Raw genomic sequence first — 27,400 nt, forward strand, 5'->3', positions numbered from 1 at the left:
AAAAAAAAGATTCTGAAGGGCTCCAAACCAACCAATCACATGAATAAACATTTAGTTTTTAGCATTTCATCATATGTTGTTTGACGTATGTTTGTTGTGACATCTTGTCAGGTGTATAACATAAGTTGTGTTGTGATGGTATCCTGATGTGCATATATACTGTATGTTTGAGCTTTGAAGATGCATATCATAAAGCTGCTAATCTGTACACAGTTCTTTGACACTGATGTGATCTGAAAAGGAACATCTGAATGCAAAGACGGTGTAGTCCCTCATTCGTCCAGGAGTGTTCTATTGTAGAAAAGGTTTCAGTCACAGTGTCCAGATGACTACGACTGAAATCTTTTCTACATCTGAATGCAAAACTATTGGCAAATCTTACAGTTACTACATCTCAGGTTTTCCATCGCACAGCATGTCCATTGATTTTTGCTTTCTTTTCCGGTGTTGTCGAGCTTATTTTTATTTATCCAGGAAACGTTCACTGCAACACTGTGCCTCCAGCCCTCACACAGTTACACAGATACATTCACAGCTGGAGCCTCTCACAACAAACCACAGGTTTCGTTGCATGGCCAGATAAACCTAGTAGCTGGCCCAGAGGCTAAAATATGCTATACCCTATTGATCCCCATTCCTCCTACTCTCTTTGCCTTGTAAATGCACTCTATTACCTTCAAGTACCATGCACACAGCAGGTGAAACATGACAGCCTCATTTTATATTGCTATAACTGACCAGTAGTCCTGTGCTGGAATTAAATCGCGCCCCATGTTTGTCATTTAGTTTGTGGTAATTTGATTAAACACACGTACTTAGGAATATGTGTCATGTAAGTACAGTATCAACGGAAATAATAGAGGAATTAAAACAAGAGCTTGACACTCGACAAGACAGGCCCTTATAATGCAGGTGTCACCTTAATGCCCTTAGCATTAAAAGGTGGGGTATGCGATTCTGGAGAAATCCAATACCGTGACAAATACCATGATATAGAGCAAACAAGGACACAGCTATATAACTAACATAAGCTAGGTTGTGGGTTTGCAAACTGTTGCTACAGTTGCTGCTGCGAAGCTAACAGACAGAGAGGACGAGACGGTTTCCCAGAGCCAGCACAGCAGCTCCAGACAGCGATGCTCACAACTCTCCTGCAACTGTAGCTAACATCACAACAACAGCATATCTTGGCAGACTAGAAAGTAAGCTGAATGCCCGTGGGCAAGTCATTTAACGTTACCTAACACACAAATCATGGCTGGAATAGTGTTGTGTGGCCCGGTACGAGCCACTTTGTTTGCCATTTACAGAACCAGGACTGTGTACAAACACCGGAGTTGCGGACTGTGAGGAGCTATTTGCTGAATTTGACAAAAAGACGTGTATTGAATTAGAATCACATACCCTACCTTTAAGTTAATATAGTTCTTTATGGTGCATATTATCAAACAAATTCGCAATTAATCATATTTACTTCAACTGACACACATTAATCCTGGGGCCTTCCATCCCCCTGCAGGTCTGGGGCCCTGGGCAGTTGCCTGCTTTGTCAGCCAGTACACATGAAGCATTTTGGTTAAAACTTGCTCGAGGATGCTTCAAAAGTGGTTGTTGAGAGATGAGAGAAGGGTAGTCGTTTATACTTCTACTTCTACTTCTACCAGAGTTTTGAGCCAGTGGTTTTCTGATCAGTAACACTTTGTGATCAACAATATGTTGGCATCAGGAACCAAATTCAGTTTTTTTTACCCTCTATTAACTGCAAGCTATCAAATAGTTTTCCAGAACTTGAGAAAATAATTGTTTTAAAACGTAGTCTGTAATGTACCACAATGCTGTGAAAAAAGTATTCTGCTTGTCCTCTATTATTGCATATTATTGCATATGTCATGCTGAATGGTTTAAAATCCTTGGACAAAATGTAATATTAGACCAAAAGAACCTGAGTAAACACATTTTAAATGATCGTGTATGTTTATTTATTGTGTCTCTTTTTAAAGTTGTCAGCAGCATCATTTGACATTTTTGGATACTAGTGCCGAAACAATACTTCACGGACCAATTATTTCCGCCTTACGCTGAGTAGTAAATATTAACATGTTTTTCTACGACATTCATTTAACAAATGAGTTCTCATGTTAAATGCTGTTTTAGCACAAGCAGACGTCAAAGAACGTTTTCATCAAAGATTTTTAGATTTAAAGAGTAACTTAAGACTGAAAAACAGTGTTTCACTGACCTCTCTGGTTGAAAGTTTCACCTGCTGTTGCACCTGAAACCACACCCAACGGTGATGTCATAGTGTCCTGGAGTACACGTGTACATCACCGCAGCGAGGTGAGGAGTTTAACCGCTGGAGGTCAGCAAAAACAAGATTTTGGAGGTTAAATTGTGAACTATGTGATCAAACAATAACTTAACAAGATTATGGATAATTAGATTATGAGTACTAAGTGATAGGCAGACACCTTGCAGTCTTTTTTCTTTAAAAAAGTATTGAGGTTCAGTAGCCACTGCAAGCAGTCTTAATTTTGAAAGCATGACAAATGTAAAGAGGGGAGTGACAAACGTTACATATCTTGCCTCAAGGCAGAAAGCTACACATACTGTAGGTTAATATTTGGAACAATACCAACTTATATCTTTCGATCTGATTGTCAGTTTGACCCTGACTGCAAATCCTTTTTTCTGTCTTTAATTATATCATCTCGCTGCGTCCTCTTCTTCTGCAATGGTTTAAGGGCACCCGACTGGAGAATTAGTGCCACCAGCTGTTTACCTCAATGCACCAAACTCCTAATGTTCACATCACGGATGGAAATTCATATTAATTCACATTTTCTTTTGCTGATTTTCTGGAAATTCAGTTAAAATTTGCACTACATTTGGATGGAAAGTTGACCAACATTAAGTAGGGCCCTAAACTGTTTAGGTTGCATTCCTACATTTGAACTTTGTATACAGTATTTGATTTGAAAAGATGTTGTGGTTTCAGAGATTTGATGCAAAGTGTCTTATTGTGTATTACGGCATGTCTACACAGGAGATGTTTCAGCCATGTTTTTCAGTCATCTGTTTTTTCCAACTCTTCATTGACATTATATGATGATTACGCTGAGTGAAATATCCAAACCCAAGACTCCATGTTTTTTTATGGGGAAACCATTCCATGAAATATTACAATATTATAAATGTCTCATTCATCATTTCAACCAAAATTCAGCCTGACGCATCTTTGGACACATGGGGAAACACTTGGGCAGTGAAGTTTAAAAAGAATAAATGTGGCAGTCTTGATACCAACTAAACAAAACTTAGCATAGCATTAAGTTGGTCTCGCTGACCATCCAAGTTCAGTAATGCCACAATCAATGCTGAATTGGGAAAAAAGGACTACATTTGTATTGAACTGTTTCTTTTACACACACTGATAAGCTTTGGTTCTGTGTCTGATGTTTCACTCAGATGATGTTCTTCTGCCTAAGATGTACAAATCTGCACACTTCAAAACACCTATCTGTCCTTCAGTGACAGCATATAACAGCAGGTCAGAGTAAACAGGATGTTGTCCAGAGTGGGATTTAGCTGAAGACAGAGCTGTAATACACCATGTTTTCTCAAGAGTTACTTCAAGTGTTTTCACACTTTGACCGGATACTTGAGTCCGTACCCACATTTGTTTTTGCAGTTGTTTGGGATTTATTTCTGCGGCTTTGTTTTGTAGAAATCCTCCAAACTGTGGATCAATTGTGTTATAGCCATGTCAAAACTGAAAGCAAAATTGCCCCACTGGGACTTTAAAGCTTTATTGTCCCTACTCTTCATCACTCATGTCACATCAGCGAGTATGCAAGTTCTGCAAACATGCAGAACACGAGTTTTGGCCATTTGTTTGAATTGTTTTACAAAATATTTCAAGTAGACTATCAAGCTCATCTGTGGATCACAACGTCTTCCCGGCTACCGTGATTTGTGCTGTATGTGATGATGTACATCAATATTAATGTGTCATGTACTGCAGACCAATTACGTTGTTCTCTTACTAGTGTATGTCTGTAATCTGTACCAAAAGCTCCCTTAAAGCAAACTCCAGACCACCGTTTTGTGGTGGACCCAACACGGTTTTTAGGATGACACCTAAGTTTGGTGATAACTTTTTCTCTTAACCACCTGCACCTGACATCTCTGAGTCGCCTTCGAGTATAAGCTTAATGAGCAGCGGTGAGTGTTTGCCGTGTGAGTAGTGTATCAATAATGCACCAGTTTACACAGCATTTATTATTGATTAGACTACCATTCATTTGGAAAGCATGATATCAAAATGAAATAATACAATTCATAATAATGTGTTATTTTCTAAAATTATATGAATATGTGAAATGCCGTCAAAAGCATTCACATAATTTAATTTACAGTAATTAATTTTTGACTTTGTGTCCCTCCCACCTACGCCCTTGCATCCACATCAGCACCATAGAAATGGACACAAACACAGGAGCGACTGCTGAGATGCAGCTGCAGTGCAGCAAAGCTCTGTGGTTTAAAGTGAAATGGCAGAGGAGTGATTCAGTGCTTCAGCCCTCAGATGGCCTCTGGGCCCCTCTGGTGTAGCGATTGACAGGGAGAGAAATTTCATATTAAAACATGATCACCAGAGAGGACTCCTATACCCCCACCCCCATCTTTTCAACAAGGCACTGGAGCAGTAATGCACATCAGGTGTCATACATAACCATGTGCCACCCTTCAGCTGGTGTCAAAGAGTGTGAAAGCTGCCCACATCCATTCCATCAACATGATGGGATGAGGCCACCATGTGTAGGAGTTGGTTAGATAATTATGTCTGTTGGTTAGATAGTATGACATTTGGCCGGGGGAAAGGAGCAATGTAATACATCTGCAACGGGGGGAATCAGCTGTGTTGTAATGTGTTTGTGTGAATTTGAAAGTGTTAAATATCTGTATATGAAATGGGAAATGACAGAGAAAGTCTCTGTTGTGTTTCAATATCAATACTTCAATTCTTTTTACAGGCTTTTGTCTCGGTTCCATTCAAGCTGAAACCCACAAGTTTGTGTTGACGTCCTCTACTGCAGCGAGATGAAACCTAGATGTCCAAACTACATCAAAGATGGTCCAGATGAGTCCAGATGGAGAATTTCTTTGAACAAGCAGGTACACAGTATGAAAAATATATTTAACGGTAATAATCTGCATCTTCCTTCTTTTGTTTTTGTTGCTGTCTAATGTCCATGCAAGCGGTCCCGTGAGGCCGTAATGCATTTTTAGATCCACATCACTACATCACTAAGTTTTCCAGGATTTATTACATTGTTGGACTGCAAGTTACCTTTAAGGGCAGGGAGCTGCCATATATTAAGGTCTTAATTGTAAACTGTGCTGTGTATTGTATCAAGATCATTTTTACGGGAAGGCATTCTTTTTGAAAAGTGGACATAATTACTGAAAAGACGAGTCTTATCTATAGACGCACAAATCACATGTTCATAGTGTCACAGCTAATACTGTAATGTAACTTTTCATAGTATTAGCAGTTTGTGGAAAAACTAGTGCTAGCTTCCCACGAGCGGGACACTGGGTGGTGAAAGTTTAACTGGCCAACACAGAGCGATGTTAGATGACCTTGCATTGAATTGTGGCAAAACTTATTTTTGAAATGACATTGTGTTTTTTTTTGCCGGAGCCTCTGTGTCAGCACCTTGCTGTGGCGATGTAATGGTCCCACCGTAAAGAATGAGGTGGCGGTGTGTTTTAATGTCGATCTGAACATGGTCGTTGTTTTGCGTTGTTAGTTTTAGCTGTACTTTGAGCTGAATACTAATTTTATCATACTAAGATAGCCTGTTAGCAAGTAATAATAATGATAATAATAATAATAATAATAATAATAATAATAATTTCTTTATTTGTATAGCACTTTTGTGCTTTACAACACTCAATATAAAACACACAAACAAATCAAGATAAAATAAAATATAAATAGGCATCATACAATAAAAGCGTTATTTTTTATTTTTATAAAAATGTGTCTTAAGAAGTGAGATAATACAGGAAACTGACTCTTCATGCCTGATCCCTGTCTCGCCAAGTAGAGCTGATGCTGATGGGAATTCAGTCAACTGTTCTTTCATAGAACCTGTTTAAGATGAAATGTCAGAGGATTACCAAAGATATGAGAATTTGTTTCTCTGGAGATATCTGTGCTAAATTCCAGGGCTATCCAGCCAATAGATGTTGAGATATTTCACTCTGGAGCAAAGTGTTGGACTGACAATCCCACTGTGTCCACCTGGCTGAAAACAAGCTGTTATCCTCGCCATGATTGAGGTTATGATTGTGGCTGCCGTGAATGTGCTATGTTTTTTGATTGTACCATTACAATCATCATTACATCATTTCATCACCTGAAACAACCTCCGTAAACTGCATTTTGCAGCATATTGTTGCTAATGTCCAGCTTTTGGCTGTTTGTGATTATTTCTTTTTCACTTTGATGGTCAAAACCAAGATGTGAGATGCTTCTCAACCTCAATAATTTATGTCAGGCAATTTTGTCTCGGGTAGTTATGTTTAACTTGTCCCTGGCTGAAGGATGATTGTGTGGATGACTTTAATCTGAAATGAGTCAATTTCCTTTTGTTGCCACTGTGTATACTGTGGAAAAATAATACAGGAATCTATAATGCAAACATAAACATAGTGGAAAATTAAACCCACTGAAGATTCAAGATTTGGCTTTGCATGGCTTGTTAAGGTGTGAAGAGGCTACATACCTAGTTGATTGATTTAATTAGTTGAGAAAAAACAGAAACTGTACAGGTAGCTGTAACTGTAACGAGGCTTTCATTGGGTTGTACAGGTAGAGGAAGACAGAGTGGCCCAAGCACAAGTGAAACTATCAAATATTCTATCAAACAATTTTCTTATTGCTATTGATGAAGTGTCTACAGTACGGTACCGGTACATATCGCTATGTATGTCCCACTCTAACCGGTGCTACAAAACTAACAGCACAGCTGCAGAAAAAATATGCACGGTCATACTGCCAAAAAGGTGAATCTAGCTCAACTTTCGACGCAACATAATGCAATGTCATCCTGCAACGCACTTAAAATATGAACTCTTTTTATATTTGTGGATTAAAAGTATGAATACTCACAGTACAGTCTCCCCTAAGCGCAGTACTTTAGTAGATGCACTCAGTTACTTTCCAGCTCTCCTGACTATTTGACGTGCTACATACAGGAAAAACACCACAATTTAAAAATATAACAAAGTCACTTTGGGGAAAGCTGAAGAAAAGGCTGCGTCATGCCTCGACTGACTCATCTCATATGGTCATTTTAACAATAAGGAGTCAGTCAGTGGGCGCATTCAGGACGTAAAGTGTTCACCTGAGTTTGAAGAAGCAGTGGGTGACAAATCATCTGCACCAAGTGGCAAAAGTCACTGCTTCAACTTAAAAGCTGTCAAAAGTGTATGTAGGTGAAGTTTATGAGACTGAACCAGCTTACACTATTTTCACCTCTCTAAGCCTGGCATATTTATGTCTTTGGACAGCCAGTCAGTCGTATATTCTGGAAGTTTGGCAATGTTTTCAGTAAAAGTGTATTTAAAGTGCAGCATCCACAGGCTGAATGATATACTTGAATCACTTTTGATTCTAATTGCAAAAGGCATATGTGGCACTTTTGTGCTCGATTAACAGAGGATGAAGGAGAGTTTTTGTGAAGAAAAGTGTCACAAAAACTAAAAGTTCTCTATTTGTGCATGAACATTGAACGAGGCAACAAGATGTGTGCAGGCAGTGACGAGGTCTGTGCCGTATTCATGATTTGGCATTATAGAAAACCCAAATCTATGCAATGAGTCACCAAGCATGGGTACAGAATATGTGCTATTACTGTGCATATCAATGACTCAACACTGAGCTTCAAAAGGACGAGTTATTTCAGGTAAAACTGGTCTCATTTTAAAAGCCTGTGATGCTGCTTATGTATTTTCCTTCATATTTCACCGCAATTAAAGTCTTGGTGCTTAAATAGACATCCTTTTAATAACCATGACACAGAAGGACAATTTAGGAAAAAAAGGTAATCAAAGAAACTGCTAAATGCACTTTCTGAACGGCTCACAAGAGATGAACTGCCTCTGAACAGGAGACAGAAGTTCATTTTGCAGCCTGCCCACACATACCCTCCTGACCAAATATTCAGCAGGCATGTAGGCTAACCATCTATCTGCATTCCTGCAATCCTCTGGGGTCTGCAGAAAGAAGAGTTTCATGGAGATCACATGAGGACTGTGAAAGAGGACTTTCTGAAAGCAAATGCTGCTTCCCAGGAAGGAAAAAAAATCAACTAACTAACCATCAAATGGGTTTATTTAGAAAGACACTGGTTATAAATAAATACATTAAACTCAATGTCCAAAATGCTCTGCATGCAACTGTGAATTACAGTTTTTAAATGAAAATTGTTATGTATTTAGCAGAGGGCTCGGCTTGAGGATGACAGCTAGGCTCGAGGATTTGCAGTTTAAAAGCAGAGCACTACACAAAATAGCTTTTCAGCCTCTTTTACATGTCACTCAGTAGTTTCACTCTCAGCTGTCTAAAAACCAAAACCTTCATGCCCAGAGGCATTGTGTCAGTTCACAACACGCCTGGGAAACACCACCTAGAAATAATTCCTCAACAACAGAATCATTTTTTAAACTGTCAGACTGCTGACGGTATAAAGTGTAGTGCTTTGTGACAGCACATTTTTCACCACGTTTTAAATTGCCATGCCTGTTATTAGAGCGTATACAGGAGCTTAATGTTGTTTGTTGCAACTTGTTTTTACTTGTTTTCTGTTATTTATTTCCTGACATAGTTTTTGTTACTGAAAGTTGTAAGTTAATGATATTCGGTTTGACTTTGTGTCAGCTTTTTCCTCAGAGAGAAAACAAAAAAACTGTCCATTATGCACGTTCTTCATCTTCATCTCCAGGACAGTAGGGAGTGTGAGTGTACTCTCACTGGCATGTCACTGTCACCAGCGTTTGGCTTGTTTTCTCTTATTTCAGGACATCTCATATTGATATTGTTTTGTTTACAGAACATTGTCCATTTCTTTGTGTTGCTTCGGGTGAGTTGATGTCTGATGTGGTTTTGTTAGTGTATTGATTCTGTTTTGGCTGATGGAGACCTAACTGCATGCATTTCTGACTTCAGCTTCCCTCTTATTCATGATGCTGCAGAGGTTTATGGGTCAGGAAATAGTCTTGAAACTGTCAAGTTTGTAATGATAACAACTCTCTAAAAATTTAAATTTAGAACTGAATGAGATTCGTATTTGATGATGTAAACACAAGTCCACAGCCATGCTAGTACTGTAGCTCTGTGCGGCTGTACTTAGGCACAGCAGTGCTTTGAGCTAAATGCTAACATCAGCATGCTAACATGCTCACAATGACAATGCCGACATGGCGATGCTAAGCATGTTCACCATCTTAGTTTAGCGCGTTAGCGTGCTAACATTTGCTAAGTTGCTTTAAGCACAAAGTACAGCTGAGGCTGATGGGAATGTCATTAGTTTTGCCGGTATTCTATCATAAACCAAAGTATTGGACACATTGACCTGCTGGTGGCGCTACAGGAAAAGTCAGGAGGCTTTTCCGCGGGCCGTTAATGTCTGTACAAAAGTTCATGGCAATCCATCCAACTATCACTCCATTTGTCAATATTATTACTACATCATCAGTTGAATGAGTTAATGAATAAATCCATCTATTTGATAGTTTAAAGAATACATACATGTGCGGCATGTCTTGTACACAATACACAAAAATCTAAGCTAACAACTTGTGTTGAATAAGATTGTGACTTTATGTATCTATTTGCTTCTATAATCCTTTCAACAGCTTTTAATAAAACACAAAAAAGACAAAGGCACGCCTATAATTGCCCTGATTCAACTTGTTAACTTTGAAAAGAAGAATAACATTTGCCAGCTTCATGAAACCAATAAGTGCAGTGTTTTATCAGTGTCATGTCATTTGCCAAAACAACTTGCAAATTATGTTTTATAGAAATATTCAGATTTAGATTTAAGTTAAATATCATCATAAAAACCATAAATGTTGTTTTTTTTTGCATATTTATTTATTTCACAAGCTGGGACAGCTCTCTCAAAGCTTCATCTCAATCAGTCCAGGATTATAAGAGAAATCACATTAAACGCACAGCACAGTGGCACCAGATTTCATTTAAATGCATGTATCATACTGTTAATTTTACTATGCATACTATATAGTACAGTAATGTATCTAGACTGTGCACAAGGAGCAAATGCTGTTGAACTTTTTTGCTCGGTGCCCCTTCTGTAAATTGAGAAAGTACTTCCAAAGGGAGGTCCAATGCTGAAGCAGGTCGAATTGAATTCTCTGGACTCATTAATATATGGAACTTTAGGCAGGAGCTGTCATTTTTGTTTTTCAGGATAATGGAAACAAGATATAATCCCTTTGTCAGCAATGTAGAACAGGTCTTTTTCAAGTTATAAGGTCACCTACCTACTACACAAATTTCGCACTTATATGAAAAGAAGGAGATTTTTTTTTTCTTATGTCACAGTGAAAGGTACAGAAATGCAATTTATACAATGGGCTGCATAGTTCGTTGCTTTCAAGGGCACACGGATCATGAAATTCCACACTATGAATATAAATGTTCGTGTAGGTGCTGTATATTTTTAAAGCCTGGTCTCAGCACTTATTTGTGTGCACAAAGTATTAATCTTTACTCTTGTATTCATAATTTAACAAAGAAACAAAATAAAGTATGTAAAACAATGTAAAATATGCTGTGTTTAACAGCTAAAACCTGAGGTATAGCCATGTACAGCTTCTGTCCAAAATAAAAGTGTATGCAGCAGACTGTTCAGATTCTTCATGACCTGACAACTTTTTACTGTTTCACTATTTTGCACTTCATCACATACACGACATGTGTGCGACTACAGCCAAAGCTGCTAGCAAAGAGTAAACAAAAAGTGCTAAAACAACCGCCAATGCAGCATCACAAATGTACAGGGCAAGGACTCATTGAATGAATGCAATAGCTTAATGCTGCTAATTACAGGGAATTAATTCAGTAATTTGTGAGCACCACAACACTAAAATACAGCTGCTAAAGCTCTCGTGGTGCTCCCTGTCACACACACAAAAAAAAATATCTAAAGTTCAAATGAATGAGACATGACATGTCTGAGTTTGTATGCCTCTTCTGCCTCACCTGAGTAACAAAGCTAACAGGTGATGCCTCAGATTTGCTGTCATGGTATGTCAGCAAACTACTGTAACAAAGAGTTTCCCTACGGGGATCAATAAAGTATTCTGATTCTGATTCTGAAACAGCCTTACATTTAGCCACAGTTTTTTTTTTTTTGTCATGGCTTCGAATCCTAACTGCTGCCACGCATTACTCCTCGGGGGGTTTGGTGCTGTGATTATTTGCTCAGCATGGCTCTCTAGTTTCCTCCATTTTGCATTGTCAAATAGGACAACTACAATTTTCTGACAGGGCAACAGGGCATGCAACAGGTCAAAGTGACAGTGAAGTGCATTTTTTGAAAGCCCCTAGCTGTGCAACGGATTATTACAGATATTTTTATTCCACACATCAGAGCCATAGTTCATTTTAGGCTGGGAAATAGCAGTTTTACAGAAAAATCTTATCACAAGATCCACTTTCTCGGTCTTTCCAGAGCTTTTAACAACATTTTGCAGCCTTCATCAGCAATTGGAGATTGCTCACTCCACACTTTGGTCAAAAAAATTAAATATTGAGTAAAAAGCGACAGAACTGACTGTTTTGCCCACAAAAACCCAGATCTTCCCTTCTTACTGATGCAATAACTCAACACGAATTATTCAAGGCTACTAGGCTCTCTTCTTGTTTTTGCCAATAAGCATCACCTTCAAAGACTGTGAAAAAAGTCTCTCATGTCAAAGTCACCCTCCCTCTTTAATAATAGACTGTACACTTTCAGATTTTCAAGAAGCATTATCATCTTGACAGTGAATTATTCTATATCCCATCCTTGCTACTATCTTCTTGCACTCAGAAATCTTGCTACTATCTTCTTGCACTAAGAAATCCCTTTTATCTCTGCCTTTAGATCAGCTCATGTTCTGTTACCTCGCTGTTCTCATAAAAAGCATTTGACGGACAAGCGTGTGCAGGAGGAGAGAAAGTTCAATGTCAATCTTAAGAAGCAGGAAATCTCAATATCATTCAATCAAGATTCATTAAAATGCAAGTAGCAGCTGCTGAATGGAAAGCAGACATATCCATCCTAGTTTTTGCATTAGTTACATGGTAATTTGGGAAGTTTTTATGATTTCACTGTCACTTGTAAGAGACAGATAAGTGAGGCACCAAGCAATACTTCACACCATTTAAAGGAATACAGCATATGGAAACATCTGGAAGCATTTAAATGTAATAGAGTGCTCAAACCATTATTTAAAGCTGGATAATGTAATTTTTTGCCACTAGGGGTAAGAAAAGCTACCAAAACAAAATCACAGACATACAGTCCTGAGATACTATTGGCTCATCAAGTTGTTATGGCTAACCTGTGGGGAAAATTGTATACTTACAGATCGACCAGGCACAGAATAACATGAGCATCACACTGGAGTCGGGTTTCTGGACATGCAAAGAATGTAAGTCAAATATTCACCCTCCCTTTAGCCCTGGTTTGGTCTCCAACAACTGAGAAATAGACCTGGCTAACTGCTAATTGCTCATTTTTTTATTGGAATTATTAGTTTATTTAACATGGGCCATGCACAACACAGCCGTTGAGCCAGGGTTAGCTGTAGTTCATTTACATCAGCGGTCCCTGGCAGGAAGATATTAAAAAAACAATACAGTACAATACAACAATTAAAAGCAGTACAATTTACAAACAGTACATCACATATAAAACAACATCATACAACATATAGATTACATTGCCTCCATGTTGGAAAAAAGAACAACAAATGTTTAGATCATTGATCACATGATTGGTTTGCCTTGAGCCATGTTTTAAGTGTTGTGAGAATTGAGTTCCATTTATCTGCTGTTCTGACTGAAAATGCTGATTGTTCGAAAGCAGTTTCCCTAAATTTAGCCGAGCAGTCACCTCTGACGGATGCCCTGGTCTCCCTTGCATTGTCCCCGCAGAATGACGCACATTGGTTAAGTGGTGGCGGCGCAAGATCATGAATTAAATTTATACATCAGGCACAAATCTGCAAAACAAAGAAAACTGTCAAAGGTCAATAACTTATACTTTTGAATGATGGTACAATGATGGTAGCTCCTTGGTTTTTTATGGGCTGTAACTATTGTTTTTATTATCAAAATGCTCAGTTAAGTACAATTTTGTATTTCTTGTACTTAAAGTAAGGTACTTACTTAAAGAGACTTTATTTTGATCAGATGTATGGATCTGGATCGGGTCTTTACTATCAGCGCTCCTGGAGTTTGGATAGACTTTCCTGAGCTGTTAAATCTGTATCGACTTAGAAATCACCTCTTAAACCTGCAATAACAGAGACAAGTCGTGAACACACCTATCATCGCCTTTTAAGTTGATATGGTGAACTTGTTAGCAAAGAGTTGCTTTTGTACACATCCAGCAGTTACGGAGCAACATCATTAATTTGGAGTTGTGTTTCTAGCCACCTGATGAATGTTTTTATTCTTTTAGCTCTGTTTTTGGTCTCTACCAACTCCTGAGGGAAATATCTGGCTCTTCTCGCTGCTAAATGCTCCACTATGTTCACCAGCTAGTCTCTAGCTGTGTCTCTCTGCTGTTTGCTGCTGAGCAGGTAGTGTACAGTGGGTTTTTAGAGCTTTTTCTCTGAAAACAACGCTATGAGAGCGGAGAGAGCAAACCAAAACAGTAAAGTTGCGGGCCGGCAGAGCTAAACAATGAGCTGAAACTCACTATAAAGCTCCGTAAAGCTGAGTGGAGCTGCAGATTCAGGTGATAATTATTTGTAGGTTCATCACTACAAGTGACCCCTTTCACGTTGTCACGTTGTTTTCACATTGTCATTTGATACATTGTTATAAATATTGATTATAGCTGCATTAAATAGTTTACCTCCATTTTTGTATTTCTGCTTGCTTATTTTGTTTTTATCTAGTTTCAAAAGCATTACATAAAAAAATGTATCATTATTATTACTATTAATACGTGTTGAGGATACTGTGGTTGTTTTTAATTTGGGAAATCTACAGATTTGTTTTCCAGCTACACTCTGTACATACCTGTGGGAAAGAATATTAGACCTTGAAATTGGTCATTTTAATTTCTGCCTGTGAAAGGCAGTACTCAAACATTAATATGCATTATGAGTAGTAGCTGTTCTACCCTGCGCTTCTTCATACAGACAATCTCAGATACTTTGGAGACACTCCTACAGTTAAATGTATTCATGAATCTCTGCTCCCTTTAGGTGGTGGAATTTTATTCATGCTATAGGGTTTGTTGAAATAAAGGGATGTGAAGTGTCCCTGTAGATAAAAATGAATTCCCATTCAGTCTTCCGCTCTGAGGTTGCCTTGATGAGAGAGCTGCTGTCAGTGTTTCATTTTCGTGACTTGTTCTGATGAGAACTTGTCCAAATCCACAGCATCTGCAGTGCCAGCCAGCAGAAAAAAGAAAGGTCTGAAAAGACTCATTATCACTAATCAGAGATAGCAATTGAAAGGCATGTTATTCGCACACCACACTGAGGGAAAAGAGGCAATATGCAAGAAAAATGTTTTGTGCCATTTTGAAACAAAAAATATGGTTTGTGAGCATTTATATTTTGACTGGTTTGTTAATTTGCATATACAGAATGTAACGGTAAATGATGTGGTATGATAAATAATTGTTACATGCTCAGAGCTGTAGAGGTGATGGGGGTCCACAACACAACAAGAAGGTAGATTAGTAGTAATAGTAATCAGAACTATTTGACAATGGAGATTTATTTGATGTGAATAGTTCACGATTTACAGTAAAATAAATTATATATTCATGTCGAATTGAGGTTCACCTAGAAGAAAATGTTACAAAATGCATTTAATAAAATGTAATCTAACAGTAATTCAACTAATCAGTGACGTCTGTGAGGTTTTTGTTGAAACTGACAGCAACTATGAGCTTAAAACAGCCTCGCAACCAACAAATAACACAGGCTGATGACACATTGATAAAGTTAACCAGCAAAGATTTACTCAAAGTAACTTTTACTCAGGTTTTACTCAAATCAGACCATGTCACCATTTTTTTCTGGCTTCATATGGGTCAAAGGCCGACACCTAGAATGTGAATAGTTCACTGAAGCATCTTAACCAATGAATAACAGAGGCAGCTATTCAGTGAGCTCTTTACAGCCTCATTTCTCATTAGGGAGAATAAAACAAAACCCAGTGTTATTGTTCATTTTGGTCATAAGGACCAGGGCTATTCATATGTTGATTGACAGCGAAATAGACCAATCAGTTTGTGTGCAAGCCTCATTTAAATAGCGAGCGAGACGGCGCTGGGTTAGCTGACACTATTTGTCCCCTGCTTAAATTCTTTTCTAGCCAAGATGTATGAACAGCATAGATAAGTGTTACGCAAACTGTTGATTATGTCATAACTTAACTGTAAATTTGCTTCATCATAATGTTTTCATTCAGCACTTTGCCCCAAACATCTTTGCATTAATAAACAGACTCTCTTCCTCGGCGTGCAAACTGGTGACCGTGTTACAACCAAGCACAGGCGAGCTGTACAACAGTAATGAAGTGGAACATTTCAGCAAATGGGAGGTGATGTACTCCAGACAGAAATCATCCAAAGAAGTAGCTCTTCTTCAAAAAAAAATCTCACTAGACATAATTAAAAAAACCATGACAAGCTGGCATTGAAGTGCCCAGATGATGAATCCAAAAACCCTTTCTCTGTAGTAACTTGTTGTCTCCCCTACAGGTAATGATTATAATCCAGTCATTTTAAATGCATTTAATGGATAATCTGGTAAACTTCTGATGTGAAGTAAGTGATTACATTTTATTTAGATTGCCTTTTTAAGAGCATACATCATCATGCAATACTCAAGAATTATATATAACCTTTATTTAATCACATAGTCTCATTGAGATCAAGAAAAACAAACATACAAATACAATAAGATAAAGATCATAGTCAGACATGAGCAGTGACAATCACAGACTTTACTAAATAGATTCAAAGTTCAGTATTTAGAGTGAAACAGTCCTGAGAGCTGCAGTGGGTTTACATTTCTGAAGAGAAGTGAAATACTGAGGAAGCTTTTGCAGGAGACCTTTATAATTAAAAATGATAGAACGTAGTTCTCTTCTTGTTGCTCGTGAGGAGCAGCCTATTTTTTTATATAGTACACAGTAACGAGGACTATATTTGTCTCCTGTAATGTGTGTGTGTGTGTGTGAGCCCTTCGCACAGCTGTTCTGACTGAGCACCACACAACCTTTTGCAAAATCTAGTTTCCATTTCCAAGACCACATGACACTGAAATTCACCACAACATGGCAGCAGCAGAGGACTGGTGTTATGGTGTGGAGCTTCCTCTCCCTTTAGCATTCAGTGCTGCAGGAGAGATAATCATTATGTGATCAAAATGGATTGTCGGTGGGGAGCAGCTCAAAGCAGGGATTAGTCTGAAATGACAAGATGTGCTGTTGTGTAACAGCTCCCTCAAGAAAAAAATGCTCTTGATGTTGAATTATAAATTAATAATAAAATAAAGCATGTATAACAAATGACATTTTATTTTGTCACGGACAGTTTCTCAAATTACAGACAGACAAATTATTCTTTATCGCTCTTTGGCTCCGCTGAGTGTGGTTCAACGCAACCACTGACTCCAAATAAGCTCTGCATCAGAGACATAACTATACCCCAAATCTTTGCAGATTTGACTTTTGAGAATTGGTTGTTCTTTGAGTGAATTTTTTTTCTCAAATGACACTTGCACTCTGCATGGTGCTGAAAGGGCAAATCACTGACAACACAGTGTTTTCTACTTGAACACAAGTTGACGTCACTGCTAAAAATCCTACAAACATATTTTTTAAAGGAATTGTTTAACATTCATTTTGGGAAAATACACTTATTCACTTTCTAGTGGAGAGTTAGATGAGAAAACTGATACCACTGTCATGTCTGTGCGTTCAGTACGGAGCTGGAACTAGGAGGCAATTAGCTTAGCTTAGCATAAAGACTGTAAACAGGAGGAAACCCTGGCCTGGCTCTGTCAAAAATCCACCTACAGGCACCTCTAAAGCACACTAATTAACATGTTGTATCTTGTTTGTTTTTACACAAACAGTAATACTAAAACAACAATTTGTGGTTTTAGAGGGAGTTATGTGCTATGTACTATTTCTTGGCAAACAACAGCCAGGTGCAGTGACTTCCCAGGGTTTTGTCGTTTTCAAAATGTCATTTTTATATTTTAGTTTGTGGACAAATTAATAAAAAATGAGATATAATGTGTTAATTAGTGAGCTTTAGAGTTTCTGGTAGGCAGATTTTTGAACTCTGGACAGAGACAGGCTAATCGTACTAGTGGTATTGATCTTCTAACTCTTGGCAAGAAAGCAAATAAAATGTTGAACTATTCCTTTAAAAGGCCAATCAACGATAATAATGTTTTCTACCAGGCAAATTTAAAAAGACAAAGTAAAGATACACTGCAAAAAAAATTCTCTATCTTATCCATTTCTAAAATAATAATTCTACCAGTGCAGTAACAATATGTTAGCCATGATGTTAACCTATTTTCAATAGAAACCAACCAAGAATGTTTTTGAAAATGAGTGTCTGTATCTTGAAATGAGAAAGAATAAGGCAGCTTGTTGCGCTAGAACGTGAATTTTAGAAAATAATTGAAAAAGTGAATTTGCATTGGACACAGATTAGGATATTTTCACTGCACTGGCAGCTTCTTTTTCACTTGTTACGACTTGACTCTCGAATGACTTTTTTCTCGACATAATATGCCTTTACTTTCAAAATATTACAAATTTTATTCTTGAAATTTTTCAGTTCCTCAAAATATGAGCTGTGGTAATCCGGCATCTCCCGGAAAAGCAGGCAGAATACTCAGTTGAAAGTAACCAGTCTGATGTGTGTAGAGGCGTATGGGGCTATTTTGTTATCATCTGGTGTCGTTTTCACGTGATTTAATGGAGGTAAACGCGTTGGACGGCCGTGTGTAATGGCACTGCTCTTTGACGTGCCACTGGCATGTATTAACTTGTCTGTCATGCTGCCTTCAGACGGCTGCAGGGGTTTAATGAACTGAAGGAGAAGCTTTTCATACAGTATAAAGCAGCTGTGGACAACAGCAACTGAAAGAGTCCCTCTAATTTCTCTAATTTATTAATAAATGCAAACTGATTTACTGACCTTCCTGCTTTAACCACATTAAATTAAATTTGATGCCGATTTAAACGCATCTACTGGTCGGAGAGTGTTTGATTAAAATTTTTTATTTACATTTTAAGCATTATTCGGTTATTTCTGTGGATTTGCTGCAAGTATTTAGTTAGCTACTGTTGATGGCAGCTGAGTGACGTTGTGCCAGACATGGTTCTGAGGCGTCTAGTCTCGCTGGCTCACCTCTGCACCGTACAGGCTGTACATGAAAGTACCACACAGACAGGCAAAGCCAATTTCAAGGTCAGGAAAATATCAAACTCGGAGCGCTGCTTGCGCTGGTCATTGCGCCGCCATGAAAATAGGGCTCGATGACCTATTCTCAAAATATTACGACTTTTTGTGTGAATATTGATAACAACTTTATTCTCAAAATATTTCAACTGTATATTTCACGACATATTACGGCTTTAATTTTTAAATATTATGTCCCTTTTCTCATATTTTTGACTCCAATTATTTCATCTGTTTTTCTCATTATTACTTTTTCTGGATAAGGAGATTTTTTTGCAGAGTAGTGAAACCAGTGATAATGGAACGAAAATGTTTCTTATTTTTTTGCAACACTGTTGTTTTAGTACTTTTTAAACTCGTATTACAGAGAGTATTAATGTAACACTGACTGTCTAGTGTCTGCATTTCTTCTGTCTGGTAGTCAGACCCATTCTCAGCCAATCCACACTGCAGTGGAGTAAGAGTGAAAAGTTCAAATATTGGACTTTCCTGTGAAGCTGGTTTGGCAGCGACTTCCCTGTGCCAACATCAGCACAAAGGAACGAGGGCAGCTAGAGGCTCTGCAAGTCTGTGGTGAGCTGTGTTTGAGATGTAGGAACACCAGTGTGAAGCTGCGATCCTCTGTGTAGCCTCACAAATGCAAATTCATAATTCCCTGTCAGTGTTACTGTTCCTTTTGTAAGTGAAAGGATATTTTTTGGCAAGATGTGTGTGATTCTGGCTCGTCATGGGATTTGTTTCTTCATCCTCTCCCTCAAACGCACAAACTCGCACACACACATTTCCCTTCTTGCCAATAGAAACCCTGAACAACTTGAGAAATTGGAAATTTTTACACATTTACACAAAACTGTTGAATCCAATTAACAACTTGCTTACCAGAGGTATAGCTGTTAGTCACAGCAGGTGATTTTCGAACCACAGAGGGTTTTCAAACCAAGTGCCAGTGAAGCAGGAGAGGTATGTTTGTTGTGGGGCAAATCTGGGGACATATGACAAGCTTCTCCGAGGCCTTCATCACAGCTTCCAGCCGGTCCATCATGGGTTCGATGTCAGGTCCAAACACGGAGTCAAGGCAGCTTCTCCTTCAGGAACAATAGACAGAGCCAGATCATTGGTTAGTCCTCATCCTAAAAGCTTTCTCTTTTGTAACATTAAAAGTCACACATAATGTCATACAAAATACAAATGATAAAGCATAAATCTGACCTCTGTCTTGCGGGTCCACGTATGTAAGCTAAGCAGCCAAATGGGGTTATGTTAAAACGATATAACAGTCTGATCTTACTTTTTTCCTTATCATACTTATTGTATAATACTAGGGCTAGCTGGCTCTACACTGCAATACAAGAATACTGCTTTTTATTTCAACACGTCCTCATACCTAAACAACAGAATAGGTTGATTGCCAGTGACTCCCAAAACAACATATGCGGCGTCTCAACATGTGTTTAACGTTACAAAACTGTAGCAGTTTGGTTAGGTTTAGGCAACAAAACTACTTGGTTAGGTGTAAGAAAAGAGCATGGTTTGGGTTCAAATAAATACGTTACGTTACGTCACATACGTATACATAACTTAAGTAAGTGAAATCTTTAAATAAGTCAACGTTGACTTTTGGCTTCTCACGGGACATGAACCCCGGTCTCTGTTTTGTCGCTCTTTATACTGCTCCAGTCATAATTAACAATACCCGTAAATATGGGTCGTAATAAGCTGCTTGCACATCCAAACTATACGGCCGTTTTTCTGGTGAGGAGGGGCTGTTTCATTTATTTCCATGTCTTCCACATGGATCATAACTGGTAAGGATGCTGACTTTGCCTGAGACCCATTAGCTTTAGCCTCAGTCTTTTTGTAAGATATTATGTATTTGGCCAACAAGGGTTCTCGTTTCAAAATGAGTCAGCTGGAAACTTTAAAAAGTCAGCTGGGGACAGCATTTTCAACCAACTCATGGAGCTAAAGTCAGCTTAGCTAAAGTAGCTAGCTATAGCTTATAAAATCTGCTAGCAACAGACGTCATTTCAGCCGCTAAATTGACGGTCGCCAGCTAGAAATGAGAAGCCTGCTTTTGTCTACCTCTGTCTTAAGTCAGCGACCTATTGCTTCAAAAGTTGTGAATGATGAATGAAATGAATGTGATGGTAAATCTGCCCCAGTTATCATTGTAACATGTTGTCATTGACGCACATAGCGATCCTGCTGCTGTGCGATAGCTACAGAGAGGAAAGAATCCTACCAACAGCAACAAACAAAACTTCGGTGGGCCTATTTAAAATTTTGGCAAAATTAAATTACATTTAGTGTCATGAGGAGACATTATTGGTGAGCGTCATTAATCTGCCCATTACAGACTCTGCCTTATTCGCATTAAAAGTTGTATTTTTATAGACATTTAATTTGTAATACTTGTGAAATTGTAGAGCAAATTGAAAGAGGCAAAACTCAATAAACAGGTGTGATTTTGCAGAGGTATCTTTGTGTGCGCTTCTCTCAACTAATGTTTATGGACCAACGTCAGTGCTAAAATGTGGGAAATGATGATGTTTAGACTTTGTCCTGCGTGCACTGAAAGCCTATTTAACATATAACTATATTTTTTCATGAATGAGTGGCTGTGGGGCTTCCTCTTATTTGGCGTAAGATCTGTTTGGGCATGAGCGGAAGTTCCGGTCCTGAACGGGGCTATTTTTAACATATAACCCCACAAAATAATGTTTGCTAGTTAGCTAATGATTTGCCGCTTGACTTTGGTAAAAATCCCGTGGAAACACTTCCGTTTTGACGTAGTAATTTTCTTGTGTTTTGTCAATTTACATGTGTTTTCTTAAGTTGCAGTGTGTTTACCCTTGTTGGCCACTGTAAGATAGACACACTGTTTAATTCATTCCTTACACTTTTGCTCTTGTTTTTTGGTTTTGGAACACACACACACACACACACACACACACACACACACACAAAAGGCACCATCCTCGAAACTCTTTATATACAGAGTATTGCTGTATAGTCCAAAACGGAAAGATATTAAGCAGCAAATCCTCACAATTAAAACAGCGGAAACCAGTATCAACAGTACCAGCATTTGGCATTTTGATTGATTCATCGATTTTCAAAATTGATAATTGGGGGTCCTGCCATGAAATCCAGAGAGGAACCATGGCTCAGCCTCAGTCTGTTCACCCATCTGTCTATTTGTCTGTAATTCTCAATTAATCCAATAACTCTTGTCCTGGATTTAATGAGACTTAATGGATTGATGTATTTCATTGCTCATTTGCAGCACTTTCTAAACTCTGGAGGGGACTTGCTTTACATTTTTTGTTTTACTTGCTCCTGATTGTGCTTCATAATTTTGTGTGTGCTTGTTTCCTAATAATGTTTTCCTGGAAGATTCCCTTTTCCACTAGGGGTTCAAAGTCGGTGGTGTGGTGTGTTGTTTTGGTACGTTTTCATGCACACAAATAACTAAATTAGAGTGAATATTCAGAATAAAATTACATGCACGGTTCACTGTAGCGTGACTTGTCAATAACCTGAGTTTGCATGAATTATTTGATAATGTCTGGAACAACTGTGCTAGGCAAAAGGCTAAAAGGAAATTAAACATAATAGGAAAATGGAAGGACTGTCTGCGTGTCTCTTCTCCTACATACAAGCTGTTATTGTTAGTTGAATCATTTAATTAGCCAAAGGTTGTACTAACCATGCTGCTCTTTCTATAGAATATGAACAGGCATACATCATCATTATCATTCAGAGATCGGAGAGAGTGACCCAAAACAGTAAAGCCAGCAATTAGCTGAGAGAAGTTAGGGGATGCTACAGACGACCCCTTTCACGTATGAATAGTCATGTTGTTAAGTACAGATTATAGTCAGGTGTGCGTCACTGCATTTTGTTGTTTTTCTAGTCAAGTAAATCTTACTTATACAACCCGAAATCCCAAATTTGGGCACACACCTCTTGATGCTTGACTCAGTATGTTTTTCTACTTCTCTATTTTTTTTAATTCTACATCACCGCTTCCCAACACCCCGTCACGTGTTGTCATCACTGAACAGGGAGTCGGGGAAAAGTCCTCCTTCAGGAACTATAGACACAGCCAGAGGAGCCTGTGGTCGACCTGAGCTGCACACGTCTTCTTGAGCCGGGAAAATTATTTGACCTTTGTCTGCAGCAGGCTTATAAAATCATATATATTTAAATTATTATCATTAACATTAGCATTGTTAAATTAGTAATTGAATTTATTTAACCCCTTACCATGCAGTTTCCATTCCATTTGTTTCCACTTAAATAGCTTTGTTGTTAAAATCGTCTCAGTCCACACTGTCCAACAGTATCATGTATTCTGTATCAGCTTGTTCTAACTTTTTATTAAGTAATGTTTATACAGTGAAATGTTCAAACCAAAGAGTCCATGACTTTAATGGCTTTAATGGGTCACAAATTAAAAAGGTTGGGAACCACTGGTTTAATGTGAAACAATGTGTTTTATAAATTTATCGTATGTGTTTTTAATGTAAAATCTTGATCTGCAGTACAAGTACCTCACAATTGTACTTAAGTACAGTACTTGTGTAAATATACTTAGTTTCTTTCCACCACTGTCAAATGCATTTGCAAATGGATATTTGTAGTTGAATCACTGGCTGACACAGTCTGAACAGAAACCTAATATGAAGGAGAAGGTTGTTGTACTGGATTGCATTAGATTGTAAAAGTGTTCTTTTATCATGTCCACTCCGTGTGGAAAGAAGCCTTACCAAGCACTTTAAAACCTAAAACGAAAACTAAACCAGCCTACTGAACTCACACTGACACTGACCCTTAAACTGAAATAAAAACTGAAAACAAATTATTCAAACATTAAATTCAAGCTATAATAACCGAGGTTGTTGGCAATCTCTCCTGCCCTTTTCCTCACAGCCTGCATTTCCTGCCGTGTGTATAATTACGTGGTGTGTTTATGTTTATGTATTAAAGCTGTGGCCTTTACTAGTTTTAGCCTTTCATGACAGGAGCCTGTTTTTGCATTTGCACTGTCTTCCAGTTCAGGAATGAATAATGTCCTTGTTTCTTGGACATTATTAATGTATGCATAAATTTTGGTCTAAATACAATTCCCTGGGCTGTTTATATGTAAAAATGTTCCTTGCTTTTGGTAAATGTTGCTGTTGCTGTGCTGCAAGGTAGATGGATGGCAGGCCTGCTCGAAGTGGTTGTTTCTCAAAGGTTAACTGTGTGGGAAGTCTCCCTTACCAGGGAAAAATCAGGATGTCCAACGCTACACAACGGACAGTATCAGAGAGACCCTGAAGTGAACTGTGAAGCACATCTGCCTCCCATGACGTCATGATGTTCACAACATCACTGTGACGTCAACACATTTCTATGATATTTAGTGGGAAGTTGGGCAATAGGTTACAGGAACAAATTATTTAAAATGATTTCTTAACACTGTAAGAGCACATACTGTACAGTATCTTCATCGAGACTGCACAATCCTGTGAGTGTGTCTTTTTTTTTAATCACAGAAAACAGTAGTAATAATATTTTTTGGGGAATCTTGCCTTTATTAGGCAGTGACAGCTGTAGATAGAGACAGGAAAGGCATGAGAGAGAAAGAGGGGATGATAAGCAGCAAAGGGCCCCGGGTTGGAATCAAATCCGGGTCGCTGCAGTAAGGACTTAGCCTTAATGGTACGCGCTCTACCAGGTGAGCTACTGGGGTGCCCCATAAGATCATTTTTATTCTACTTCTGGATCCAGCTCTGCATCAAAATACACACAAACATTTGCAGTGTTGGGGAAACTACAGCAACACTACACTTGCGTTTAAAGTGTTGCAAGAAACATCTACAGTAAAATAATACACAAATGCTCTCATTATTTTGTGGTGTAATTTATTACACAAAAGCAAACAATAACTATTACTACTAAACAATAATCATTGAACAAAAGCTGTGCAAACATACCCTTTCATTGGTTTATTTAAAGGAAGATGGGGTTAATTTAATATTGCACCTTTAATCTTGTGTGGGATTTTGCTCCCCATACCTCAGTAATAATTCAGCCCTAACTGCCTGCTGTTTTTCAGTGCACTTGTTGATCCTCCAATAAAAGTCCCATCCAGAGAGACAATGACTGTCTATACTTGCTGCACAAATACAATTACAATATTGATCTGACCTTACTCCCACTGCATGGTTTCCTCATCCTCACCCTGACGCCCAGTAAAACCTACTCTGAATCTGCCCGTTGCATCTTTTAACTCTAGTTGCGCTGCCTCTGATATCAGTTATGCCAGTATTCCTGTTCTTATTAGCTGCAGGCACTGTAACTACAACATAGATCCCCACAAGGATATTAACTCAATAACAACTTGTTAAACTCAAGTCACCATATTAAGACCCTGTCTCACCTCCCCAGACTTATAAATTTTAACAATCTTCGTTATATAACACCCTCTGCCCCCACTCAACAAAGTAGTCAAATACAAGAATTTTTAGACAAGGTGGAAAATATCAGACTGAATAGTTTGCCCTCTGATAAGGCTACTGCCTTTCTACACAACAGTCCACCAGCATTTGATAATTTTCTGCCCATTTCCCTTCCCCAACTTGATAAAATCATTTCTGGCATGAAGCCCACTATCAGCTGCCTTGATATTGTTGCTGAATGAGGTTTTTGGGGAAATTGGCATGAGCATTCTTAATATTATAAACAGCTCTCTTCTTACTGGGAATGTCCCACTTGGCTGAAACATGCTCTAGTTCAACCTCTTCTAAAAAAAAAAAAAAAAACGGGTCTTGATCCTCTAACACTTTCAAAACTGCCATTTATGAGTAAAGTACTGGAGAAAGTAGTCCTTCAACAGATGCTACCATTCCTTCACAGCAATAACACCTTTGAGGTGTTTCAGTTTGGTTTTCGTGCGCACCACAGCACAGAATCTGACAAGTGATCTCCTGGTAGCAGCCGATGGTGGTCACTCCTCAATATTAATTCTTTTAGATCTATTTAGATTAACACCAAGACTCTGGAATAGTCTCCCTGAAAACATAACAGCAGAATCTCTTGACACGCTTCAAACGGTGTCTCAAGACCCACTGTTACTCTCTTGCCAACCCCTGCAGCGATTGCTGACATGACTTGCATTCTACATTTAATATGAACGTCTGTATATGTGTGTGTGTGTGTGTGTGTGCGTGCACTATGTACCTGTGCATGTATTTAAGTACCTATGTTTTGTGATAATCTTTTATTGCTCAATTGCGTTGTTGTAAAGCACTTTGGCACACACCTGGTTTGTTTTTAAAGCGCTCTACAAATAAATTTGACATTGACCTTGACAAATGATTGCTACTACAAATAACACACAATTACAAAAATACCAGAAATTAGCAGGTTCCAGTAATTTCAATATGTTCAGGGTTTGGACAAAACAAGCAATTTTTTACCTTTCACTCCGAGGATTTATAAGTGACATTTTTCGCTATTTTCTGACCCTTTTTAGACAAAAAAAAAAAAAAATCAGTTGATTAAATAAGGAAATGAATCAATAATAAAAACAACCATTCATTACAGCAACATTGACAAATACACCTTCCATTCAAGTGTTCATAAGCAACAACCTGATTGTTCCCATAAATACACCATGAAAAAGTCTCTCATGGGATCACTATGCTGCCTCATAGTACAGTCCACGTGTGCAGTAGGAGCAGTTACAGGAACACTATTGTTGTGGTACAGCTTGAAAATAATCTTAAACAACCCCATCACACACACAGGCTTACAAAGACTTTCTGACACAACAAAATCTGAGTTTAAATGCCTTGTCGACATCATCTGTAGACGTGTTACACAGTAACAGAGAAAATGCACAACACAGCATTTTAAGGAGATGACTAATGCTTGGGTGGTAGTCTTTTTCATCTTCTGTTTACAAGGTGACATGTAAAACGATCAGACAGGACAACATGACCTAGTTCTAACTCCATATGGGGGCCACTAATTCACCCCCTTCACAGTTTGGGCACAGTTTATTGCTGTTTCCACTGGGCTTCTTCTGTTGAAGTGAGACTCATGAAAGCGGAGGGAGACAGGGGGGTGAGAGTGCACCACTCCACTCTCGTTATTCACCATTGTGTCAGTAGTTAGTGTGACACAGTAGAGGAAGTAAGAGATGACTGTGCTCTGCAAAACAAAAAATCCACTCATTGACAGCAGGAGGTATGTCTTGAATGCATGTGTAAAAAAAAAAAGAAGAAAATCAGGAAATTTCTTCTGACAAGAATTTGTGCGCTAATGAAACAGGTACTGGAATTATTTTTCACAAGGAAAAACACAATTTAGCTGACAAAGAAAATACATTCAAATATCAACCTTTTAGTTTTTAAGTGATGTACTTTTACCACTTTAAGTTAATAAACAGATGTGAGTGAGGTGTCATTAGGTTCATTTATATTTTCACTGAAGCAGCTACAGAGTAATATAATGTTTTTCCCACACTGTTTAATAAGTTACAGTATGCTATGTTTTTGCTTGTTCCCGTAGTTCTCTGAAACATACTTACATATTGCCTTAAAAAGTTCCCATGGCTAATGCAAACAATTGCCCATTTACTCATC

At 38.3% G+C, this 27,400-nt stretch overlaps 1 long non-coding RNA gene across 3 annotated transcripts in view; it reads left to right on the forward strand.

Annotated features, from left to right (window-relative positions):
* LOC122875985 overlaps positions 1–27,400 on the forward strand; it is a 35,692-nt gene that overhangs the window by 1,395 nt on the left and 6,897 nt on the right. For 2 of the 3 annotated variants that reach the window (XR_006377978.1, XR_006377977.1), the window contains exon 2: positions 5,034–5,175. This is a non-coding gene — a long non-coding RNA (uncharacterized LOC122875985). Of the gene's footprint in view, positions 1–5,033; positions 5,176–12,671; positions 12,850–27,400 lie in introns of those variants that run through there. The other variant, XR_006377979.1, reaches the window with a different exon arrangement.

Source organism: Siniperca chuatsi, linkage group LG5, assembly GCF_020085105.1.
Source record: "Siniperca chuatsi isolate FFG_IHB_CAS linkage group LG5, ASM2008510v1, whole genome shotgun sequence".
Taxonomy (NCBI): Eukaryota; Metazoa; Chordata; class Actinopteri; order Centrarchiformes; family Sinipercidae; genus Siniperca; species Siniperca chuatsi.